The 27,137-nt window shown below is 39.9% G+C and overlaps 2 pseudogenes; both read left to right on the plus strand.

Moving 5' to 3' along the window:
* Positions 1-5,640: 5,640 nt before the first annotated feature.
* On the plus strand, positions 5,641-6,924 carry LOC101038186 (keratin, type I cytoskeletal 18 pseudogene; annotated as a pseudogene).
* Positions 6,925-15,061: 8,137 nt separating this feature from the next.
* Positions 15,062-15,730, plus strand: LOC104653248 (transcription factor BTF3 pseudogene; annotated as a pseudogene).
* Positions 15,731-27,137: the final 11,407 nt, after the last annotated feature.

The following is a 27,137-nucleotide window of genomic DNA, read 5'->3' on the forward strand; positions in this document are numbered from 1 at the left end:
TAAATGGAAATAATATTAGTACCTGTGTCCAAAAATGGTTGTAATCATTTATTGTAAATAAGTTTATTGATGGTAAGGTAAAGCACTTAATGCCTGGCATACAGCAGGCAAATATTTAGCTATTTTTACTAATTTTTAATCACTGGATTAATTATATTAATTTTGTGCTTACATTCACTTTAGAAATTTCAGGGAAAAAAATGAAAGGAAGAACGTTTTAAAATTTCTGCTATGAAGTATTTTGAAAATGGCCACTTGTAACATTTTGGAAAAGTTTTATTCTAAAATATACAATTTCACAATTAATATGAAAGTGTGTATAATATTTTATAACCTAGTTTTTTCCCATCTAACTACCAATTATTGGCTAAGGGGGAATGTCATATTTTTCACTTAATCATGCTTTATGGGAACAATAATCATTGTCATTATATATTCTTCTAAACAATATTAAGCCTTATGCAGAATACTACATTGCATATGAGTATTTCTTTAACCATTTTCCTATTACTTTCTATGTAGATTTCCAAATTTTACTATTTAAAAAAAATGGTTGAATGTCCTTGAAACTAAATGTTTGTGCATTTTCTTAAAATAAAATAAAATTTTCTTTTATTTCTTTTCTTAAAAATAAATTTTATTTCTTTTCTTAAAAATAAATTTCTGGGAGTGGAATTTTATATGATACCCAAAAGGAATAAACATTGTTGAAGTTTTTGATCTATTTAATGGATTTCTATTGGGATGCACCGCTTCCTCCAAAATGCTCTTTCAAATTCTGGTTAGAAATATGTGATGCTACAGTTCTTTGTCTCTCTAAGCAATGAGATCTCTCATCAGTTCCCTTATAAGATGTGCATTCTTGGCTGGGTGTGGTGGCTCACATTTGTAATCCCAGCACTTTGGGAGGCTGAGGCAGGGAGATCATGAGCTCAGGAGATCAAGAGCATCGTGGCCAACATGGTGAAACCCCTTCTCTACTAAAAATACAAAAATTAGCTGGTCATGTTGGTGTGTGTTTGTAGTCCCAGCTACTCAGGGGGCTGAGGCAGGAAAATCACTTGACCCCAGGAGGCGGAGACTGCAGTGAGATGAGATCAGCACCTCAGCATGGCAATACAACAAGACTCCATATAAAAAAAAAAAAGAAAAAAAAAAAAGGAAAAAGTACATTCTCTTCTGTGCAGCACTGAGAAGGCTTTTAAAGCTATCCTTGATTTAAAAAAAATCCTTTCCTGTTGTCTTTAAGCTAGACTTGAATTATGCAAAAATATGAAATCCACAATACTTATTGTGCTACCTCTGGCAATAGCATCCCTAGGGGTTGTCTTTTGTTCATTTGAAGATCAATATTTTGTGTATTTCATTTCAGATCCTTAGCTAGAGTAAACAGCTTCATTTCTCCTCTTGCCCATTTCTCCACTTTTTTTTTCCACTTTCTGGACTGGTGTATTTATTTATAGGCAAAGAAAAAAAAAAAGTAAACACATGAAATTACTAAACTCCAACCCATTTAAAGACTGATGCAAGTGTCAAATTTCTTCTTATGGTGTCCCCTTGCAATTAAAAGCAATCTCAGTGCCTTACCCAAACATTTAAACGTAAGATCCAGCCTCTGCCTAACTCTTCAACTGTCCCTATGACTTTCTCTCTCCTTTGCCTTCCAAACTACAGTTACGCTAAACATTATGCAGCTCATTGAACACTGCAAGTGCCTTCTGATACTAGGCTATTCCTGAGATGTTCCCTCTGCCAGAAATGCTTTTGTGCTCCTCCTTGTCATTCAGATCACATTCAAATGCCATCTCCTCCCCATCCTTGCCGGACCACTCAAACTTAAGCTGCCTCTCATTCGTCCTTTCTCATATCACCCAGTTTAAGTCTTTACAGTGCACTTGTCATGCTCTGATCTTATATATTATCAAAGTCCTTAGACTGTTTTCTTCCTACCTGTATTCCTAGGAATTAGTACCTGGCATATAATAAGTGCTCCATAAATACTTATTGAAAATCTTTGTTGAGGCCGGGCGCGGTGGCTCAAGCCTGTAATCCCAGCACTTAGGGAGGCCGAGGCGGGTGGATCACAAGGTCAAGAGATCGAGACCATCCTGGTCAACATGGTGAAACCCCGTCTCTACTAAAAATACAAAAAATTAGCTGGGCATGGTGGCGCGTGCCTGTAATCCCAGCTACTCAGGAGGCTGAGGCAGGAGAATTGCCTGAGCACAGGAGGCGGAGGTTGCGGTGAGCCGAGATTGCGCCATTGCACTCCAGCCTGGGTAACAAGAGCGAAACTCCGTCTCAAAAAAGAAAAGAAAAGAAAAGAAAATCTTTGTTGAATGGATTATAAAGAATTTATTTATTATATCCTGCTGAAATTTTCCAGTAGAATTTAAGTTCTGTAAGGAGGAAGGGAACTGTTGTAATGAGAATAAGATGAACCTCTGTAAGAGGAATGAATGTCGATTATACATATAGCCTTACTTGGGAAACCAATGGTGAACAGAACTATGGATACTGGATAACAGGAGAGAAGTTTATAGACTTTAAAGTGGTATACTTCTTTCAGTTGTTAAATATGAGTGGATGGAGACAGAGACAGGAGCTAGAGAAAAGGAGAGAAAGTGAAGCAAGAAAGATAAAAGGGAGGAAGGGAGGGAGATAGAGAAAGAGAACTCAAAGCGAGTCTTTGAAATGCTATGTGGCTGAGATCTTGCAAAGGCACAACCCACATGTCAAGGGCTTACAGAAAAAGAGAATGATATATTATAGGGCCAGGCAACCTAGGAGAGTTTCAAGGAGGAAGCTGAACTAAGCTTGTAGAACTGGTGATATGTTTTTTCCTACTAGACAGAGAAAGAAAAGAAAACATAGCCACACCTCAGCAAAGGCAAGTAGGAAAAAAGCACACGGCTGGCTCAGAGAAATGCCAGATCATTTTGTGGGGCTGGTAGATGAGGCACAGAAGGCAATATGGAGAGCGTCCTGGCTGCTAGTACTTATGTATTTGGCACATTCATTCCCCCAAGAGCAGCTCCATGGCCTGGCTGGTTCTGACTCGTGGCAAGAAGAGAGGGCAGTCATGTAACACACGTTCCCACTAGTCTCCCCTCTTATTTATCTTTCTCTTTTTCTCAACATTTGTAGTGAGATATAATTCCCATGCCATCCAGTTTATTCACTTAAATATACAATTCATTTTAGTATATTCACAGTTTTGTACCCACCAACACTAATTCCAGAACATTGTTATCACCCCCCAGAAAAACCCACACCCATTGTCAGTCATTCCTCATCCCTATCCCTCAAGGCCCAGACAAGCTCTACTCAACCTTTTGTTTCTATGGATTTGCGTATTCTGGACATTTCATATAAAAGGAGTCCTATACAGTCCTATACTATGTGGTCTTTTCTGACTTCTTTTAGTTAGCCTAATTCTTAAGGTTCACCTAAACTGTAATATATACCAGAATTTTATTTCTTTTTATAACTGAATAATATTCCATTGTATAGATATACCATATTTTATTTATCCATTTATCAGCTGATAAACATTTAGTTTACTTCTACTTTTTAGTTGCTTTGAATAATGCTGCTATTAGCATTCATGTGCAAGTATTTCTGTGGACATACATTTTTAATTGTCCTTGGTATAGGCATAGGAATAGAATTGATAAGTCATGTGGTTAACTCTATGTTTAACATTTTGAGGAACTACCTATTTTCCAAAGGGGCTGCACTATTTAACATTCTCACTAGCAATTCCTCCACACCCTTGCCAACACAGACTATATCTGTAATTTTGATTACAGTCTTCCTAGTGGATGTAAAGTGTTATCTCACTATGATATCTCATTATAATTTTGATATGCATTCTCTAATGACCAATGATGTTGAATCTGTTGTATTGTACTTACTGGCTATTCTATTCTGCCCAATCTATTCTTTACCAGGCAGCAAAATTTTAATCTTTAATCTATACCTGGTCTCAATACCCCCTTGCCCAGAACTTTACAAAACCTACCCATCATACTCAGACTAAAGCCCAAATCCCTCTCACACATACAGGCCCAGCATAATTTTACAACTTGCAGTTATTTGACTAATTGGCATGTTTCATTTTGGGGTGTGTGTCAGTCTTCCCATTCAGAAGGGCAGAAATAATATCTGCCTGTCCTCTATGAATTTCCATGCCTAGAACAATGTCTCCCATATGGTACAACAAATGCTTACCAAATGCAAGAATAATTAGAAAATTTAAAAAATATTTTCCCCCAAATATAGCTAGATTTTATACAATAATTTGCTAATGAAAGGTGACATATATGTGTGTTCTTCATTTATTTTAAAGGAATAATAATGGTAATAATAATAATAAGCTCTTCTCATAAAAAAATGTGTACTAGCAGATCTGGTAGAGAATGTAATGAAAGTAGACATACTTATTGTAGTTCATTCAATTCAATCACAGTCTCCAAAAAGTACTGTCTGCTGCTGTGATATTTTGACTCACCTAACTCATATCCACATGCTGTACATTTGCCACTCAGCAATATTTTTTTAAAAGAATAAGTCAAGTTATAACTCTATTACCATTATGTAGATTAATAATGCAGGATTTATTGCATAGTTTGGTATTGATGTGTTTATTCTGATTCCATTAACAATGAGAGTGTACCAGTCAAATGAAAGTGTCAGTAGCTCCATTGTGAGTCTGCATTTTAACATATTCCATAGACATTGTGATTCTCCATTAAGCGATTCCTTTGTTCAATAAAACATAAAAGTCATTTTGAACTATGCTACAAGGTTTAAGTTTCTTTAGGGTTATGAGGTTGCTATTGCCATACTGTAAGAAATTAGTTTAAAGTGATTGGAAGTTAATAAAAAAAAAATTACTCATGCCATGTGTTACTTAAAATGAAACATTATCAATTTGATGGCTTGTGATCTTTTTCATGGAAAACAACTTACTTCCTTTGCATTTCTAAATGTATGATTTTGGACATTAAAAACCAAACAAGAGGTAGTTTTACCCATTCCTCGCTGAACTACTCCTTCTCAGAGCACACTTTTCTACACGTTTATCCCCAAGAACTCACCATTTTCTTGAATGACTTAAGCTCAACTTTTATCTCCCCAACAAAGATTCTAATCAGTCCACTCTACCTTATCTTCAATTCCTCCACTTCTTTCCAACTTCTCTGTCACCACTGTGATCTTTCTTTCCTGGGCAACTGCAGCCACCATAATCCTGTGCCCCCACCCTCCACGTGAGCTCTCCTCCAGGCCACACTACACCAGTAAGTCAGATCATGCCACTCCCTGTCTTTAGCAATAAAGGGATCAATGAATGAATGACTACCCAGAGAGAGAAAATTAGCAATTCTAACAATTGTCTTCTTATATGCATAAAGCATCTTTTCATATTCTCAAAACTGCATTTTGATGAGGATAAGTAGGAATTTTTATTATTACTGTTATTTCCATTTTTCACATGAAGAAATTGAATCTGGGGCATTGGGATGATTTGCTCAGGGTTACATGGATAGCTGGAAGACAGACAGAACCAAGATTCTAATTTGGGGTTGGCAAAGTCTGAGTCCTGTCCTCTTGCTCTCCTCCCTGGAAAGCATTAGCTTTACCACTTTCTGTACCTTCTCCACCAAGTAAAGGTCCCTGGGCTCCCTCCAGGTGCTCGGCTACAGTGACCGGCTGGTCAACAGTGTGGCCAGGGTCTATGCAGGTGCCAGGGGCTCTGGTTCCTGGATCTCCATGTCCCTCTCCACCAGCTTCCAGGGTGGCATGGGGTCTAGATACCTGGTCATGGGGATGACCAGGGGTCTGGCAATAATGGGAAGCATCCAGAACGAGAAGGAGACTGACCATGCAAAGCCTAAATGACCACCTGGCCTTCTACCTAGACAGAGTGAGGAGCCTATAGACTGAGAACTGGAAGCTGGAGAGCAAAATCCCAGAGCACCTGGAGAAGAAGGGACCCCAGGTCAGAGACTGGAGCCATTACTTCAAGACCATTGAGGACCTGAGGGCTCAGATCTTCACAAATACTGTGGACAATGCCCACATCGTTCTGCAGATCAGCAATGCCTGTCTTGCTGCTGATGACTTTAGAGTCAAGAATGATACAGAGCTGGCCATGCATCAGTCTGTGGAGAGCAACATCCATGGGCTCTGCGAGGTCATCGATGACACCAATGTCACTCAGCTGCAGCTGGAAACAAAGATCGAGACTCTCAAGGAGGAACTGCTCTTCATGAAGAACCACAAAGAGGAAGTAAAAGGCCTGCAAGCCCAGGTTGCCAGTTCTGGGTTGACAGTGGAGGCAGATACCCCCAAATCTCAGGACCTTGCCAAGATCATGGCAGACATCCACGTCCAATATGATGAGCTGGCTTGGAAGAACCGAGAGGAGCTGTACAAGTACTGGTCTCAGCAGATAGAGGAGAGCACCACAGTGGTCACCACACAGCCCACCGAAGTTGGAGCTGCTGAGATGATGCTCACAAAGCTAAGACATACAGTCCAGTCCTTGGAGACTGACCTGGACTCCATGAAACATCTGAAGGCCAGCTTAGAGAACAACCTGAGGGAGGTGGAGACTTGCTACACTCTGCAGAGCAGCTCAATGGGATCCTGCTGCACCTGGAGTCAGAGCTGCCACAGGCCTGGGCAGAGGGCCAGGGCCAGGCCCAGGAGTACAAGGTCCTGCTGAGCATCAAGGTCAAGCTGGAAGCTGAGATTGCCACCTACCACTTCCTGCTGGAAGATGGCAAGGACTTCAATCTTGGCAATGCTCTGGACAGCAGCAACTCCATGCAAACTATCCAAAAGACCACCACCCACCAGATAGTGGATGGCAAAGTAGTGCCTGAGACCAACACCACCAAAGTTCTGAGACCTTAAGCCAACAGAAGCAGGGGACCCTTTGGGGAGGAGGAGTCAAATAAAAAGTTCAGAGGTTAAAAAAGAAAGATTCTAATTTGGAATTTCAAATTCCCTGTCCTGTGCACTCTTCCCCTGGTAATGTGTTTCCTCTGCTGCCCCCTCCCCACACACATACGTGCATGTGCACACAGTAAGGCAAAAGATAGAGGGTGCCTAATCTGTTGCAAAACAAATCTAAGAGCTATTTGTGTTTTTCTGTATTCAGACAGAGAGAAGGAATTGCTTGAAAATCTATGACAGCAAAACTGAACAAGTGGGAGATTATTTCATTTCCAAGCTATAACCAATCATGCTGTCCCCAGAATCACCCGAGAAGAAACTCCCAGTCTCAGAACAGGAATATGGCTCGAATTACCAGAAAAGCCATTGCGATAATACATCCATGATCTCTTTCCTAAAGAGATGCCTCAAATTAAGGTTCAGCTGAGTGTATCTAGAAAATAAGAAAGATTAAAATGCTCCCTGACACTTTTCTTCCTTTCAAGTAAGTTATTCAATGAGGCAGAGCTCTTTGTAAAGCCTATTTTTCTTGTAGCCCACAGAAGGAAGTTAAAACATAATGAAAAAGAGCTCTGTTGGGTGGGTCAAAGAGGCTAAAGCTGAGAAAAGAGACTACAGAAAATTTTTTAAATAAAAAATTAGAGTTATAGGATATCCTTATACCAAATAATATGTTAGAACAGAAAACAGGCAAAGTACATGCTGCCTTGAGACTATTTTACTGTGACATTTTATTTCTTATAAACCATCTTAATGTCCTTTCTCATCCAGGACAAGAATGACAGCCACATCATCTGGAGAAGGCATCCAGGGAAATACTCAAGAGAGAATACTTCTGTGGGTGACTTGAAGAAGCTGGTTACCATATGGTACATTTTCTATAACCCTGGTCAAAAAGTAAGCTCAGGAACTAATGGGAACTAAAGGGTAATCAAATAAAATTATCCCAGACCAAGAGGCTAATTGCAAAAAACAAAAGGGATGAATCAGGACTTGATTCAGAAATAGGGAGTCAACAGCTCTTCCCAGAGACCATCCTCCTTGCTCTCACTGGCAGATAGTTCCTCTTCACCCTTCCCTTCACAATTTCTGCTTTGTTAGTGCCAAGCCTCTCCCAATTCAGTTCCTCCTGTCTTCTCTGAGTTCTAAAGAATGGGGGAAGGAGGCAAAAAACAGCTTTCAGATGCCTAAGTGGAAGCCATGAGCATCGATATGCCAGGACCTGCCTATACCCCACTCCTCTCCTGCCAGAAGTCACTTTTTCCTGTATCCCCCACTTTCACCAGGTGAATGAAGAACATCTCTGCCAGTTCTTTAAACATTTCATACCTTCAATTCTTTTAGAACTTAAAAAATGTTTATTTCTTCTTTCTGGAAGGTTTTGTTTTTCTTCTCATTGCCAACTAATCATTCAGGTCTCCACTTAAGCTGCAATTCTCCAGGGAACACTTCCTGGGGCACATATCTTGACCCTATCCCCTCCCACCAGAGCAGATCAGCTCTCTTAGCCATGCTTGCATGTTACCTATCACAGAAACAAAAATCATCAACAAAGTCATCATAATTATTTATTTTTTTTCTACCTTTTTAGACTAGACACTGCTAGAGGGCATGAATGTGATTTCATTTTCCTCACTCCTGGAATCCCAATGCTTAACTCATTGCCTAGCACATAAATGCTTGGTAAAAATTTGTTGTTCCTTTTGCTACTGATCATGTTTCAAAATCTTTGCACTACATCATCTCTCACTGACTTGGAAATGAAACACAGACAAACAGAGGGAGGCTGCCAGACTAAGATACAGCGAGCTGTTCTCCCTCCATAGTAACCTACTGCACCAGCACATACTACCATCTCTCCTATTCCACAGCCAGAAATCTCAGAATCATTCTTTCATTCTTAATCCTGCCCCTGTCTTTCCCTCACCTTACACCTAACCATCACCTAGGGCTATCTATTGTTATCTTCCATCAACAGATTGCCAACCCCCGTCCTAGTTCCCTGTCACCACAATAGACAAAGCCACCATTCTCTCTTAGAAACAGCCTACTCCTGTCTCACTGCTTCCTTCTCACTCTCTTCCCCTCCATTCTCCAGTTAACAGCCAAGGTGTCCCTTGTGAAACACCTACCATGTCACAGCACTGCCTTCTGTTGATGTTCCTTCAATGACTTCCCATGGCTCTTAGGCTAATGAGCAAAGGCCCTAATCAGTCTGTGAGGCCCTCGCAGAGATGCCCACTGTGCATGTGGCTCATCTGCCTCAAAGGGAACTAGTTCCCAATGTGCTCAGCTGCTCTGGCCCTCTGACTGTCCTGTGGGCCATGCCAAACCCTTGGTATCATATGGCCTTGTGCTCACTGCATCCATAGTCTACAGTGTCCTCTCACATCCTCTCTCCCATTAACTCCTGCTCCTTCTAAAGATCCTAGCTCAGTTGTTCTGCTGGAAAGAAGCTTTTATCACATTACTTCTCCCAGTCTAGAGCCAGTTTCATTCCTTTACAGGGCTTAAATAAGTTTCCAACTGTTTCTGATTATGCATTCACTCAGTAGAATTGCTAAGAGTAATGCCTATGTTTTGGACCAAACTCTAAATTCCTGGACAACAGAGACTTGATAACGTAATGCTTGCAGTTTCATCTTCACCATGTAGCACAGTGCCTAGCAGAGAGAAGGCACTAAGTAAACTTTTGTTAATGGAAAAATGGATGCATGGATGGATAAATGGTTGGATGAATAGTCTGGGCTGCCATTTGTCTATCCTCTAAACCAGAAATTACAAAATCCTCATAGGGGCCAAGCAGGTAGAATAATGTGTGAATTATGCTAGGGGTTAGTAAAAAGGAGCAGCAGAATACGCATTGAAATTTTCAAATTTATTTTAAATACTAGGTTGTTGACCAAGCAAAACATTTGCCAAATTTTTTTGCGGCTCTCTGTTCCAGCAGGCTACTCCTCCAAATCCCACCTATTTTAAAAGCCAACTCTCAGAGAAGAAGAAAGGTTTGGCAGCCAACAGGTGACCACCACATTCTCTCCTACAAGACCTCTGATTTCAGAAGGTAAGTTCTGTCCACAGGAAGGAGAGTATCCGTATAAGGCCAAGTCCAGTGAAGAGGGGCTGTCTCATAACCTAGAAGCCAAGGACCAGAATGACCTCATTCACTTATTCTGATTCATAAAGTTTGAATTACTAAAGGAGGTTAAAAACTTCAACATTTGGCATAATTCAGCCATTCATTTGTTCAAATAACATTTAAAAAGTTTCACTTTGTAACAATAATATGAACACAAAAGCATTTCCTGGGAAAAATGTGGCTTTGAATTGCCTTTTATCTTCATGGGAAAATTAGGAGCTTATAAACTAGAAAAAAAGAAAAAAATATTTCTTTTTAGTAAACTTACAGGACATCGGCCACTGCTTCCCGTCTACCTCAACTGATTGTCTTTTTTTTTTTTTTTTTTTTTTTTTGCTGATCTATGTTTCACCATGTAGAAATATCCAAATGAAAGCACCCAGTCATTTTTACTTACCTTTCTTATTCTTTTTTATAAAGAAGCCTTGATACATATTATTCAGAAGTGATTTTGCTAGATTTTTGCCATTATAAATCTGTTTCTCTTTAACTGAAAACCACCTGATTCTGATTTTCCCTAGCCATAAATCTGAATTTTTACTACATTTTATCAGAGATTCACAACAGATGGGCTGAACCAAGAAAAATACAATGGGAGGAAAGAAAAGATAAAATTATTGGGCAGCCACTACACAGAAGATGAAACAACTCTCAGGTAGGATATAAAGGAGGATGAATGGGGTAGTTCCAATGCAACAAAATGAGGAAAACCATTTTCTTCATAAAACTATAGAAACAGTGGCATTTACCTTTGGTGTTGTTGCTACCCGGAAAAAGAAGGTATCTTGCCATTTTATTAACCATATTTTTATGTCCTGCCATCAATAATTTCTTTTCACTGCCTCCCTATACTTCTCAGTCACAAAAGAGGTCAACCATTTTGAATGACACTAAATCCATTTACTCCCACATATCTGGCCCAACACCACTCAATCAGACATTTTTTTAAACCAGCATTATGAAAAGATGTTATGAAAAGCTAATGACCACCCAAACCTGAGTATAACCATTCAAATATTCTAGTGAACAGGTCTGAAAAGAAATGCCTACAATGTTAAAGGTTATGCTAATATTTATGGCCAGAGGCAGAGGGCAATGCATATACTATGACACAAAATATTTAAATTAAAAGTCACACATTAAAACAGCCGTCTTCACATTTGCTAGTTCATATCTAATTTGTACAGGGTCTTGGTCCTATAAAAAATTTTTCTGGTATGTGCTTTTTAAAAAATATTTTAATAGAAATTCAAGAATGAATATTTACTGCCTGTATCTGATAGAAGAATTCCACTTCTCATGAGAAAAACAATGGATAAAACTCAGCTTTTCATCAAAACCAAAACTTCCTTTCCCAAAACCTGTAGAACACAGGTTTCAGAAAACTTTGTAAAATATTCAGATCAGATTTGGGTTTGTTATTGATTTTCAGTAGGATTAATCTATTTTATGTTAAAAAGCTCATTTGGACAGGGTGCCAAGATGGCCGAGAGGAGGCAACACCGGAATGCAGCTCCCAGCAAATGAGACACAGATGGCTAGAGGACTTCACTAATTCAAACGAGGTGCCAGGTTCTTTTCAGTGGGACTGGTAAGGAACTGAAAGCAGCCAAGGGCACTGAAAATAGCCCAGGGAAAGTAATCTGAAGCAGAGCAGCAGCCCAGGGAGGGCGAATCAAGACAGGACAGAGTGCATCCCCACCTGGAATGTGCAGCCAGCTCAGAGGGTCAGGGACTTCACCCACTTGGTGCTCAGATTAGGATCCTGTGCTTCCCTCATCCCTCCCGCAGCCCACGGTCCATGAAAGCCCTGCTGGACTGAGAGGTGCCATGGGTGGTCGATGCAAATCTGAGTGACAGCTCCCGCTTGGTGCTGCAAGTTGTTGGCATTGACCTGAGCAGAAATTTGGACTGATGGGATGGAACTACCTGTCCCGCTGAAAGAGGCAGAGCTGTAAAGAGGGAAACAGGCCATAAGGCCTGGCAGGCCCAACCCCCACAAAACTCAACCTGAAGCCCACGCGCTAGAGAGCTTGGCAGCAGCCAATATACCAGTTTGACCCTAATCAGAAGTTTGAGCTGGGAGAAGGAGAGACACCATTGGGAAGATGGGGATAATCTCATCTGCATAAACAAACTCCAGGTGAAGACCACCCACCCAGCAGTCCGGCTGAATCCAAGGCATTCCAGCAGTGCCTCTACAGGCCAAAAAAGACATAGCTCCAACCTCAACAGAAAGGACATCCACTCAGAAATTCCTCCCGAAATCACCAACTTCAAAGATCAAAGGGAGATAAATCCACAAAGATGGGAAAAACCAGTGCAAAAAGGATGAAAACACCTCTTCTCCTCCCAGGGATCATAACTCCTCACCATTAAGAGAACAAAATAAGACAGTGAATGAGTTTGATGAATTGACAGAAGCAGGCTTCAGAAGGTGGGCAATAACAAACTTGTCTGAGTTAAAAGACCATGTTCTAACTCAATGCAAAAAAACTAAGAACCTTGAAAAAAGATTAGATGTAATGCTAACTAGAATAACCAGCTTAGAGAAGAACACAAATGGCTTGATGGAGCTGAAAAACACAGCACAAGAACTTCACAATGCATACACAAGTTTCAACAGTCAAATCAATCAAGCAGAAGAAAGGATATCAGAGATTGAATATCAAATTAATGAAACAAAACTAGAAGGCAAGATTAGAGAAAAAAGAGTGAAAACAAATGAACAAAGCCTCCAAGAACTATGGGATTATGTGAAAAGACCTAATCTACACTTGATCGGTGTACTTGAATGTGACAGAGAGAATAAATCCAAGCTGGAAAACACTCTTCAACATATTACCCAAGAGAACTTCCTCAACCTAACAAGGCAGGCCAATATCCAAATCCAGGAAATACAGAGAACACCACAAAGATACTCCTCAATAAGATCAACCCCCAGGCAAATAATCATCAGATTCACCAGGGTAGAAATCAAGGAAAAAATCCTAAGGGCAGCCAGAGAGAAAGGTTGAGTCACCCACAAAGGAAAGACCATCAGACTCACAGTGGATCTCTCAGCAGAAACCCTACAAGCTAGAAGGGAGTAGGGGCCAATATTCAACATCCTTAAAAAAAAAGAACTTTCAGTCCAGAATTTCATATCTGGCCAAACTAAGCTTCATAAGTGAAGGAGAAATAAAATCCTTGTTGGACAAGCAATTGCTGAGAGATTTCATCACTACAAGATCTGTCTTACAAGAGTTCCTGAAGGAAGTACTAAATATGGAAAGGAATAACGAGTACCAGCCACTGCAAAAACATACCAAATGGTAAAGAACAACAACACAATAAAGAAACTGTGTCAACTAATGAGCAAAACAACCAGCCTGTAACAAAATGGCAGGATCAGATTCAAACATAACAATAATAACATTGAATGTAAATAGCCTACCCACCCCAATCAAAAGACATAGACTGGTAAACTGGATAAAAAGTCAAGATCTATCAGTGTGCTGTATTCAGAAGACCCATCTCACATACAAAGACTCACATAGACTCAAAACAAAGGGATGGAAGAAGATTTACCAAGCAAATAGAGCAAAAGAAAGCAGGGGTAGCAATCCTAGTCTGTGATAAAAAGGACTTTAAACCAACAAAGATCAAAGGAGACAAAGAAGGGCATTAAGTAACAGTAAAAGAATCAATGCAGCAAGAAGAGCTAACTAGCCTAAATATATATGCTCCCAAGGCAGGAGCACCCAGATACATAAAGCAAGTTCTTAATGACCTACGAAGAGACTTAGACTCCCACACAATAATAGTGGGAGACTTTAACACTCCACTGACAATATTGGGCAGATCAACGAGACAGAAAGTCAACAAGGATATCCAGGACCTGAATGCAGATCTGGACCAAGTGGACCTAATAGACATTTACAGAACACTCCACCCCAAATCCACAGAATACACATTCTTCTCAGCACCACATCACACTTACTCTAAAATTGACCACATTATTTGGGAGTAAATCACACCTCAGCAAATGCAAAAGAGTGGAAATTATAACAGTCTCTCAGACCACAGTGCAATCAAATTAGAACTCAGGATCTTAAAAAGCACTCAAGCCGGGCGTGGTGGCTCAAGCCTGTAATCCCAGCACTTTGGGAGGCTGAGGCAGGTGGATCACGAGGTCAAGAGATCAAGACCATCCTGGTCAACATGGTGAAACCCCGTCTCTACTAAAAATACAAAACATTAGCTGGGCATGGCGGCATGTGCCTGTAATCCCAGCTACTCAGGAGGCTGAGGCAGGAGAATTGCTGGAACCCAGGAGGCGGAGGTTGCGGTGAGCCGAGATCGGGCCATTGCACTCCAGCCTGGGTAACAAGAGCGAAACTCCGTCTCAAAAAAAAGAAAAGAAAAAGCACTCAAAACTCCACAATCACATGGAAACTGAACAACTTGCTCTTGAATGATGGATGGATAAACAATGAAATGAAGGCAGAAACAAAAATGTTCTTCAAAACCAGTAAGAATGAAGACACAACAGAACAGAATCCATGGGATACATTTAAAGCAGTGCCTAGAGGGAAATTTATAGCAATAAATGCCCACATGAGAAATAAGAAAAGATCTAAAATTGACACACTATTGTCAAAATTGAAAGAGCTAGAGAAGCAAGATAAAAAAAAAAAAAAACTAAAAAACAAGCAGAAGACAAGAAATAACTAAGATCAGAGCATAACTGAAGGAGATAGAAACACACACACACAAAAAAACCTTCAAAAAATCAATAAATCCAGGAGCCAGTTTTTTTGAAAACATCAACAAAGTAGACAGACTGCTAGCTAGACTGAAAAAAAGGAAAGAGAGGCGTACCCGCGTGTGTGCGCCTAGTCTCAGGTGGTCCACCTGAGACCCCTTGAGCACCAACCCTAGTCCCCCACGTGATCCCTTTTCCGCTCTAACAAGATGAAAGAAACAATCATGAACCAGGAAAAACTCGCCAAACTGCAGGCACAAGTGAGCATTGGTGGGAAAGAAACTGCTCGCAGAAAGAAGAAGGTGGTTCATAGAATAGCCACAGCAGATGATAAAAAACTTCAGTTCTCCTTAAAGAAGTTAGGGGTAAACAGTATCTCTGGTATTGAAGAGGTGAATATGTTTACAAACCAAGGAAGGAACAGTGTTCCACTTTAACAACCCTAAAGTTCAGGCATCTCTGGCAGCAAACACTTTCACCATTACAGGCCATGCTGAGACAAAGCAGCGGACAGAAATGCTACCCAGCATCCTAAACCAGCTCGGTGCAGACAGTCGGACTAGTTTAAGGAGACTGTCTGAAGCTCTGCCCAAACAATCTGTGGATGGAAAAGCACCACTTGCTCCTGGAGAGCAGGATGATGATGAAGTTCCAGATCTTGTGGAGAATTTTGATGAGGCTTCCAAGAATGAGGCAAACTGAATTGAGTCAACTTCTGAAGATAAAACCTGAAGAAGTTACTGGGAGCTGCTATTTTATATTATGACTGCTTTTTAAGAAATTTTTGTTTATGGATCTGATAAAATCTAGATCTATAATATTTTTAAGCCCAAGCCCCTTGGACACTGCAGCTCTTTTCAGTTTTTTGCTTATATGCAATTCATTCTTTGCAGCTAATTAAGCCGAAGAAGCCTGTGAATCAAGTTTGAAACCAAGGTTAATAAAGTTCTTTGCCTAGTAAAAAAAAAAAGGAAAGAGAGAAGAATCAAATAGATACAATAAAAAAATGATAAATCACCACTGATTCCTCAGAAATACAAACTATCATCAGAGATTACTACAAATAGCTCTATACACATAAACCAGTAAATCTGGGAGAAATGGACAAATTTCTGGACACTTGCACACTCCCAAGACTAAGCCAGGAAGACGTTGAAACCCTGAATAGACCAATAACAAGGTTTGAAGTTGAGGCAGCAATTAATAGCCTACCAACTATAAAAAGTCCAGGTCCAGACAGGTTCACAGCTGATCTACCAGACATACAAAGAGGTGATGGTACCATTCCTTTTGAACCTATTCCAAACAATTAAAAAAAGGGGAATCCTCCCTAATTCTTTCTATGAGACCAACATCATTCTGATATGAAAACCTGGCAGAAACACAGCTAAAAAAGAAAACTTCAGGCCAATATCCATGATGAACAATGATGCAAAAATCTTCGATGAAATACTGGCAAACCAAATCCAACAGCACATCAAAAGCTTATCTACCACGATCAAGTAGGCTTCATCCTGGAGATGCAAGATTTGTTCAACATACACACATCTGTAAATGTAATCCACCACATAAACAGAACTAAAGACAAAAACCACATGATTATCTCAATAGATGCAGAGAAGGCCTTCAACAAAGTTCAACAGCCCTTTATGCTAAAATCTCTCAATAAACTAGGTATCAATGGAATGTATCTCCAAATAATAAAAGCTATTTATGATAAACCCACAGCCTATATAATACTGAATGGGCAAAAACTAGAAATATTCCCTTTAAAAACTGACACTAGACAAGGATGCCCTCTCTCACCATTCCTATTGAATATAGTATTAGAAGTTCTAGCCAGAGCAGTTAGTCAAGAAAAAGAAATAAAGGACCTGCAGTTAGGAAAAGAAGAAGTCAAATTGTCCCTGTCTGCAGATGACATGATCGTATATTTAGAAGACCCCATGGTCTCAGCCCAAAACCTCCTTAAGCTGATAAGCAACTTCAGCAAAGTCTCAGGATACAAAATCAATGCGCAAAAATCAAGCATTCCTATACACCAACAACAGACAAACAGAGAGCCAAATCATGAGCGAACTCCCATTTACAATTACTACAAAGAGAATAAAATACCTAGGAATACAACTAAGAAAGGATGTAAAAGATCTCTTCAAGGAGAACTACAAACCACTGATCAAGGAAATAAGAGAGGACACAAACAGATGGAAAAACATTCCATGCTCGTGGTTAGGAAGAATCAATTATCATGAAAATGGCCATACTGCCCAAAGTAATTTGTAGATTCAATGCTGTCCCCAGCAAGCTACCATTGATCTTCTTCACAGAACTGGGAAAAAAAAACACATTAAATTTCATATGGAACCAAAAGAGAGCCCCATTAGCCAAGACAATCATAAGCAAAAAGAACAAAACTGGAGGCATCACGCTACCTGACTTCAAACTATACTACAAGACTACTGTAATCAAAGCAATATGGTACTGGTACCAAAACAGAGATATAGACCAATGGAACAGAACAGAGGCCTTGGAAGGAATGCCACACATCTACAACCATCTGATCGTTGACAAACCTGTCAAAAACAAGCAATGGGGAAAGGATTCCCTGTTTAATAAATGGTGTTGGGAAAACTGGCTGGCCATATGCAGGAAACTGAAACTGAACCCCTTCCTTACACCTTATACAAAAATTAACTCAAGATGGATTAAAGATTTAAACATAAGAACTAACACTATAAAAACCCTAGAAGAAAACGTAGGTAACACCATTCAGGACATAGGCACAGGCAAGTACTTCATGACTAAAACACCAAAGCAATGGCAACAAAAGCCAAAATAGACAAATGGGATCTAATTAAACTTAAGAGCTCCTGCACAACAAAACAAACAATCATTAGAATGAACTGGCAACCAACAGAATGGGAAAAAAATTTTGCAATATATCCATCTGACAAAGGGCTAATATCCAAAATAAACTAAAGCAGATTTACAAGAAAAGAAAAATTCAAAAGTGGGCAAAGCATATGAACAGACACTTTTCAAAATAAGACATTCATGCAGCCAATAAACATGAAAAATGCTCCTCATCATTGGTCATTAAAGAAATGCAAATCAAAACCACATTGAGATACCACCTCACGCCAGTTAGAATGGCGATCATTAAAAAATCAGGAGACAACAGATGCTGGAGAGGATGTGAAGAAAAAGGAACACTTTTATACTGTTTGTGGGAGTGTAAATTAGTTCAACCATTATGGAAGACAGTGTGGCGATTCCTCAAGGATCTAGAAATAGAAATTCCATTTGACCCAGCAATGCCGTTACTGGGTATATACCCCAAAAATTACAAATCGTTCTATTACAAAGACACATGCACAAGTATGTTTATTGTGGCACTGTTTATGATAGTAAGGACCTGAAACCAACCCAAATGCCCATCAATGATAGACTGGACAAAGAAAATGTGGCACATATACACCATGGAATACACTGCAGCCATAAAAAAACGACAAGTTCATGTCCTTTGCAGAGACATGGATAAATCTAGAAACCATTATTCTCAGCAAACTGACATAAGAACAGAAAACCAAACACTGCATGTTTTCACTCACAGGTAGGTGATAAACAATGAGAACACTTGGGCACAGTGAAGGGAACAATACTCACTGGCTAGGAAGGGGAATGGAGGGAAGAGGAGGGGAGGAACAGTGGTGGCTGGGGGGATGGGGAGGGATAACACCAGGAGAAATGCCTGATGTAGGCCATGCAGAGGGGGTGTGCGGAAGGGGATGCAGACAGCAAACCACCATGGCATGTATGTACCTATGCAACAATCATACAGGATGCAGGATGTGCACATGTACCCCAGAGCCCAAAGTACAATTAAAAAAAAAATCAAGAAACAAAATTGAAAGAAACAAAAGATAGAGCCATGGGTACCTACTGGGACAATATTCTAAAGTCTAAGCTGTAACTAATTGGAGTCCTAGAAGGAGAAGAAAAAGAGATTGGGCCAGAAAACATTTGAAAGAAGAATGGCCAAAAACTTACCAAATTCAAAGAAAGACAAACTTATGAATTCAAGCTCCAAACAGGATAAGATCAAAGGGAACCACATGTAAACATCATAATTAAACTGAGTGTAACAAAAGACAAAAACACACACACATATTTGGTCACAAGTAATGGAAATTTATTGAATCTTGCTTTGGAGTGGAGAATGTGCAAGAACATGCTATGGAACTCAGAAGGGAGGAAACAGTTCAGTACGAATGGACCCAAGCACTAGAAAGCCAGAATGAATCAAGACATCCAGTCCCAGATCTTCCTATCTCTGTGGTTGGAGAGAGATCTTCCTATCTCTCCTGTCTTCACCTCATCACAGCTCACTTCAGTTCTTTCTTTGTAGAAAGGCTTTCTCTGTCACTCTATGCAAGCTTGATGGAAACAGGACACTCCCCTGTCTCTCAAGACTGCAGACTCCCAAGTCAAATGATTAGACAGACGTCCTTTCCTGACTCTAAATTTCCAGATGGAATCCAACAGACGCAGCCTGGATCAGGTGTCCACCTGAGGCCAATCAACTTTGGGCAGAGAGGCAAGTTTTTATAGTAGAGCCATCTGGAACTACTCAGGCAAATTACATATAGATATTTTCTATGACCCAGCACTTCTACTCCAGGGGAAATTTCAAAAAGATTCATGAAAAGGCAGGGACACAGTCTTTGTACACAGTTTGTGGGAGCAAGAAATTGGGTGTCCATTACTGGGAGAAGAGATCAGGTAAGCAGTAGATGCACATCACAGAGCATTATGCAGCAGGCAGAAGCAAAGGGCTACAAATGGCCCCACAGGAGTTCTTTGTTAAGTGTGGGGCTTTGTCACACACTATAGAAACCTCAATGGGCAGACTAGAAGGTCTAGGGAGAAGGGCTTCAGCAGGATGTTGGATGCCCAGTTGCCTTTTATCAGAGCATTCTATGGTGAGGTGTTCTTAGGCCAGAGGGTCGCTAGATGTCTCATGGGTTATGCTCCAGGAGAGGAAGCTATCCCTTTTTTACAGGACTAGTGAGAGCACTTGCAAGAGGGACAGAATAGCCTGTGCTTGGGTGTCAGCTATTCAGGGGAGCTGCATGATCATGCACATAGCATCTAGAGAATTTGGGGGACATGAGACTGAATACAGCCCATCCAACTGGGAGTAGGGAGGAGCTCCCAAAGCCAGCCCCTTCATTTCCACTTATTTGGAAGAGAGCACTGCCTCACGCAGTTGACATCCTATTGGGCATTGCACATCTTAAATGCATAGTACTTAGTGGAGGAGAGGGTAGAAAATAGAAAAAAAATCTATAAAATAATAAATAATCCCATCATAAATGGGAGTGAAGCATGTGAAAATGAAATGGGTGAGTGGTGACCAAACAGAACAAAACAGGATCTTTTCACTGGACAAGGATGTAATGTGACAGAAAGTACAATTAACCTGAAACCATTCTGCCGCAGATCCACAACAAACTATTTTTTTTTAATGAATAAAAGATATGCATGCAGTTCCAGCAGGCTGGGAATAAGTCTCAAGGCTGTATATGAAAACCTGTCATTAATCATTTGTACAAACATTAAATACTGATTCTGAACCATGAATGAAGGGTGTTCCACAGTAGAGCTGGAATGACTTTTAACAGTCCATCTTCGCCACTGGACATTTTTCACTCACTAGTGAACTGATAGGAAAGAAGATTAACTCATCTTGTCTTTGAAGGTGGTAGTGATAGTGGGATCAAATAACCTCTTGACCTCAAAAATCACATAAGTAACAGCTCGGCAATGTAATGCTTCATTGCTGTCAAAGAAAATCTTGTCCATGAGCCGTTAAGCATTTGTAGAGAAAGCGGGGAGAAGGTATATGGCAAATGTTTTAATAAGTCACTACAACTTAAAAATGTGTCTGAAGGCACATGACATAAATTGATTTTTAGATTTCTCATCTTAAAGTCTTGAACATGCTCAATATCTGCAAGAACATACCCATTTCAATTCTCATCGCTTTTTTAGATCAACGCCAAATTAGTCAAAGGTGGACTAATGTCAAAGAACAGCTTTGACTAATGTGGAACAGGGCAAATTTCCCATGTCAGAGACAATTACACACCAATTTTTAAGAATGAACTTTCAATTATACACCAACTTAACATTTTGAACATTTTTCTTATATAAACAGACCAGGATTGCCGAGGGAAGGTTGCAAGAGAAAAAAAAAAAAAAAAAAAAAAAGAAAAAGAAATGCTGCCTGAAGCCAAGATGGAGTTGGAGGAACAGTTGAAAAAAAAGGTCTGCTCTTTTCCCTGGAAATTCCTGGGCTCTCAGGGAACACAAATGATTGAATCTGCAGGAGAAAGCCTCCCCCCATCCAGACTTCCCAGGCCACCAAGAGACAAGTAGAAGGTCACCAGTTTAATGATGCACAATATCACGGTGACCCCTCACTTGGGTCTCAGGCTCTACAGTTTATGGTTTGGTTGTTATGTGACCTATGGGAATTTATTGAGAATCATTGGTTCTCATTAGAAGATCGTATTTTTTTAACTCCAAGTTTTTTATAGCTCATCTCTAGAATTCTTACAAAGGGCATTACGTTTGTAAAACATCTGAACACCCAAGAATATGGCTAAACCAAGGCAACACTGGGAAGTAGGTAACATCTGGATTTTTATCACAAACCTATTAGCCTTCTGTCTAGTACTGCTCTATTTTTAACCCTTCCCTCCCCAACCAGATAACCAGTCACATATGCTGCACTCTTGGTCCCCAAAATCTCTTAACTGCCTTCTCTCCTCCTCTGACTTGGGATTTTGCTGGAAGACTGCTGGCAGTAGTATAAATTCACAGTGTAAAAGAATCAACAGGTGCCAACATCTTTATACTGAGATTCTCAAAGTTAGGGGCACATCAACAAACAGACCAAGTATTAAGTAGCCTCTTTTCTGATACCTCAGGGCTTATGCTATATTCATCATTAAAGACTTTAATATCACCCTACTCATGGAGCTTGTTCCAGCTATGTATGTTATTCCTGAACTTCTGTAAAGTTAGGAGCTTATCAACAAACAGTCTCAGTATTAATTAGCCTGTGTTCTAATAGCTCAGGGCCCATGCCATATTGGTCATTAAATACTTTAGCATCATCCTGTTCATGGAACTTATTCCAGCTACAATGTCATTCCTGCACTTCTCTCCAGTTTCTCCATATCCCTACTCCAGCCCAAGCTTCTGTCTGATGAATCAATGTCAAGGTAAGTCACTGTGACAGAGAAAGTTTCGTGGGAATCCACAGACGTTTTGAAGCAGAAACAAATATATCCAAGACCAGAGCTGAAATCATAATTGCAATCATTTTCAACCCTGGTTGCAGATGAGAAAATTACATGGGAGAATTTTTACATACTGACACCAATTAAACTGTACATCCTGGTGGATATTGCCTGGCATCAATATTGTTTGAAATACTCTCCATGGGATTCTAATGTGCAGCCAAGGTTGATAGCCACTGCATTGCTATTTCCAGTTAGAATACCATGTCTGTACTTTAGGGTCTACAATGCTTTGACTCAAAGGAAAATTTTACATAAGAATTTTGGGTATGTTCCTTGACTGGGAGAAATATTTTCAGTCAGTTTGGATCTCACATGATGTGATCAGTTTCTTCTTCCATCTAGGCATGGAAGCCAGCATTGTTGTTATAAATTCTCATTCTATTTAACCATCAGAGAAATCAGGCTGGCTGAAGACTCTGGTGAGAGGTGCTCTTGTGCCCACTGATGTGTGTCTGTTGAAAGCCTTTTATGAGCAATTTTGTTCATGCATGGAACCTCAAACACTGTGGCACTGGGCTATTGAGCAGTAAAATTTAAAACACACACACAAAAATCTATACCCTTAAGATGCTCTACCTTTTCAGGCTTGATTTACTCTACTTAGGTTTAGTCCACACTGCCATTGTTATATTAAATTGTTTTCCTGCTCTCTTGTATTTTAAAGCCCCTTGAGAAATCCTGACATTAAATTGGCCACACAATAGAAAAATTGGGAGAAGCAAACTCCCTTGCCCCCTCTTTTGTTAGCATGATTGTTTTTGATTAAGTCAAGTCCAAAATGAAAACCACAGGGGTCTTCCATCACAAACATCCAACATAAGCCATGTTGAAGGCATTCTGAGAATCCTATTAGAACACGGGAAAACTTGCTTGGAAATTCTGACATCTCCAAAACATTTCTGGGGAGTTCGGTTGGGGGTGGAGATACAGGCAAGTATCATTAGACTAAATGTCTCAAGATTAAAGCAGTGTCTTCCCCAGATAGCACTTCTTTCAAAATTAGAATTTTTCCAAAATGATATTACAACAAAATCAAAGAGATTGCTTAATTTTTTTATCACTTTGGCATTTCTTCTTCTCTCAGCTGCTTTTGTTTGTAGTTGCAAATATTTTCTATCTTGATTTCTTATACCTCCATACCAAAGATCATACACCACAAACAGCACAAGTTTCCCACAGAATGGATGATGGTCAAGGGGATTTTTATTTGACATGAAGACTGCTATATATTTTCTCAAATACCTGCAATAAAAATAATAAATGCAGCAATCACTCATTCTGCTTTGTACAGTTGCTTGCTGATGGTGCCTGTTAAAAGGTTCAGCTTAAGAAGTCTAGCCCTTTCATGACTAAAACACCAAAAGCAATGGCAACAAAAGCTAAAATTGACAAATAGGATCTAATTAAACTAAAGAGCTTCTGCACAGCAAAAGAAGCTATCATCAGAGTGAACAGGCAACCTACTGAATGGGAGAAAAATTTTGCAATGTATCCATCTGACAAAGGGCTAATATCCAGAATCTACAAAGAACTTAAACAAATTTACAAGAAAAAACAACCCCATCAAAAAGTGGGTGAAGGATATGAAAAGACACTTCTCAAAAGAAGACATTTATACAGGCAACAAATATAGGGGAAAAGGCTCATCATCACTGGTCATTAGAGAAATGCAAATAAAAACCACGGTGAGATACCATCTCACACCAGTTAGAATGGTGATCATTAAAGAGTCAGGAAACAACAGATGCTGGAGAGGATGTAGAGAAATAGGAAAGCTTTTACACTATTGTTGAGAGTGTAAATTATTTCAACCATTGTGGAAGGCAGTGTGGCAATTCCTCATGAATCTAGAACTAGAAACACCATTTGACCCAGCAGTACCATTACTGGGTATATACTCAAAGGATTATAAATCATTCTACTATAAAGACACATGCACATGTATGTTTATTGTGGCACTGTTCACAATAGCAAATACTTGGAACCATCCCAAATGCCCATCAATGATAGACTGGATAAAGAAAATGTGGCACATAAATATCATGGAATACTATGCACCCATAAAAAAAGGATGAGTTCATGTCCTTTACAGGGACATGGATGAAGCTGAAAACCGTCATTCTCAGAAACCTAACACAAGAACAAAAAACAAAACACCACAAGTTTTCACTTATAAGTGGGAGTTGAACAATGAGAACACATGGACACAGGGAGGGGAACATCACACACTGGGGCCTGTCAGGGGGTGGGGAGCTAGGGGAGGGGTAGCATTAGGAGAAATATCTAATGTAGATGACAAGTTGATGAGTGCATCAAACCACCATGGCACGTGTATACCTATGTAACAAACCTTCATATTCTGCATACGCACCCTAGAACTTACAGTATAATTAGAAACAAACAAAGAAAGAAAGAAATCTAGCCCTAGCTTCTTTGTGTAACTATCACTTGTTCAGTGTTACTTGGGGCAGACAGGGTGTTCTGTGTTTTAAATCCATTTTCTTCTCTAATCCTCACCACAGATATTAATCTCCTGATTTACAAATAAAGAAACTAGTTCATAGCAGTTATGTCGCTGATTCAAGCCCATGCAGCTAGTATTAGGTAGACCCAAAGAAAGCAATCGTAGTTTATTTCACTCCACAGCCAATTTGCTCTCAGTAACAACATGATATTCCCTAGTGGGACAGAGACTAGTAAAATCTGGAAGTAAAATAAAATGCATGCAGAAAATTCTGTCCTGAATCCTTGTAGGGCCACCTTGAAGGATACTGGGGTGAGGAGAAAGATGTGGAGGTATGTTAAAGATCAGCTCTTTTTTTTCCCATAGGTTTTTGGGGAACAGGTGGTATTTGTTTACATGCCTAATTTATTTAGCAGTTATTTGTGAGATTTTGGTGCACCCATCATCTGAGCAGTGTACACTGAACCCAGTTTATAGCCTTTTATCCCTCTCCTCCTTCCTACCCTTTCCACCCAAGTTCCCAGAGTCCATTGTATCATTCTTATATCTTTGCATCCTCATAGCTTAGTTCCCACTTACAAGTGAGAACATACAATGCTTGGCTTTCCATTCCTGAGTTACTTCTCTTAGAATAATAGTCTCCAATCCCATCCAGATTGCTGTGAATATCATTAATTTATTTCTTTTTATGGATGAGTATTCCATTTTGTGTGTGTGTGCGTGTATCAGAGTTTATTTGTCCAGTTGTTGATTGATGAGCATTTGGGCGGGTTCCATATTCTTGCAATTTTGAATTGTGCTGCTATAAACATACGTGTGCAAGTATCTTTTTTGTAAAACAACTTCTTTCCTCCGTGTAGATACTCAGTAGTGAGATTGCTGGATCAAATGGTAGTTCTACTTTTAGTTCCTTAAGGAACCTCCACACTGTTTTCCATAGTGGTTGTACTAGTTTATTTACATTCCTCCAGCAGTGTTGTAGTGTTCCCTTTTCACAGCATCCACGCCAACAGCTTTTATTTTTTTAATTTTTTTATTACGATCATTCTTCCAGGAGTATCACATTATGGTTTTGATTTGCGTTTCCCTATCGTTAGTGATGCTAAGCATTTTTTTCATGTTTGTTGGGCATTTGTACAGAAGATCAGCTCTTTTATGTAAAGCAGCGTTTCTCCACTTCTTGCTGTAGAAGTTTGGGGCAGGATAATCCTTGATGGCCAGGAAGATGGGAGGTTGGGGTCTGTCCTATGAATTGCAACATGTTTGGCATCTCTGGCCTCCACTCACTACGTGTGCTAGCAACCTCCTCCCACTGATCACAACCAAAAAATGACTCCAGACATCGTCAAATGTCTTCTTGGGGGTAAAATCATCCCCATTTAAAAATCAGTGACATAGACTAAAATAAGAATGGGGAGCCCTGGAACTGTGTAAAGGCAGCAGCCCTGTTCCATCCCATCCATGACCCAAAGGCTCCCAATGAAAACTGAGACACAGAGTGAGTCAAATCAAAGGCAAATGGATGCTACTAAGAGAACAGAGGAGCTTGAGATTCCTGTCAAATATTTATGCACCCATCAGATTGGCCAGATTGGAGTGCACACCGCTTCAGAAGTCAATAAATCATAATTACAGATAGCCCCAGTTCACATCCTTCTGAGGAGCTGTCAAGTTGATGTCCCTTGCAATGCCTGGCTTACGTGGCACTCTGATAGATCTATTGTCTTCTTTATGTTGTGGCTACATTTCCTATATCTCAAAAAGAGAATAGACATGGAGATAATAATAGATTCGCAGAGGTGAAGTTTTTAAATCAATGTGTGAAGTCTTGCTACTACTTGGTTTCCCTCACAGCACAAAGATCATTCTTGGTCTACAAAATGTCCCTGTATCGTATATTTCAAAAACTTTTGACTTAGCATTATGCAAATTCCCAGTGCCCCCAAGGAAACAAGGCAAAATAAAATACAAAAGGCTGTTATTTAAATCTTGGAATGTTAAGGTTCAAGGTAGAATTAAGACCCAGAGAGGCTCCATGTAATGAATATTAACCTGAGTGCCAGGCCGTGTTGGGAAAACAGAGTAACCATGACACAGCTTTAATTTATTTGTTGGTCTTGGCGCACTGATCTTCTTATCTCCCCAAGCTTTAGTCCTGGTGGAATTGCAGACACTTTCAACTCTAGTTCAAGGCGATACCTAAGATGAATGCAAGCCATTTCATTACCAGTTGATAGCAAGTAAAGAGGGAGGGGGAACAGGAATGTTCTAAGATTCCAAAGGCATTTTCTCCAGAGCAGCTCTCATGCAAGTCCATCTGCAATTCATTTTCTGTTTCAAACAGGCTCAAGACAGTGGGCTTTTCAAAATTACACACAACAGCAGAAAGCTTTATAGTATAGTCTTTTCAAGGTCCTTTTGCCTACAGCCATCACTGGATGTCACAGG

The sequence above is a fragment of the Saimiri boliviensis genome, chromosome 8 (assembly GCF_048565385.1).
Source record: "Saimiri boliviensis isolate mSaiBol1 chromosome 8, mSaiBol1.pri, whole genome shotgun sequence".
Lineage (NCBI taxonomy): Eukaryota > Metazoa > Chordata > Mammalia > Primates > Cebidae > Saimiri > Saimiri boliviensis.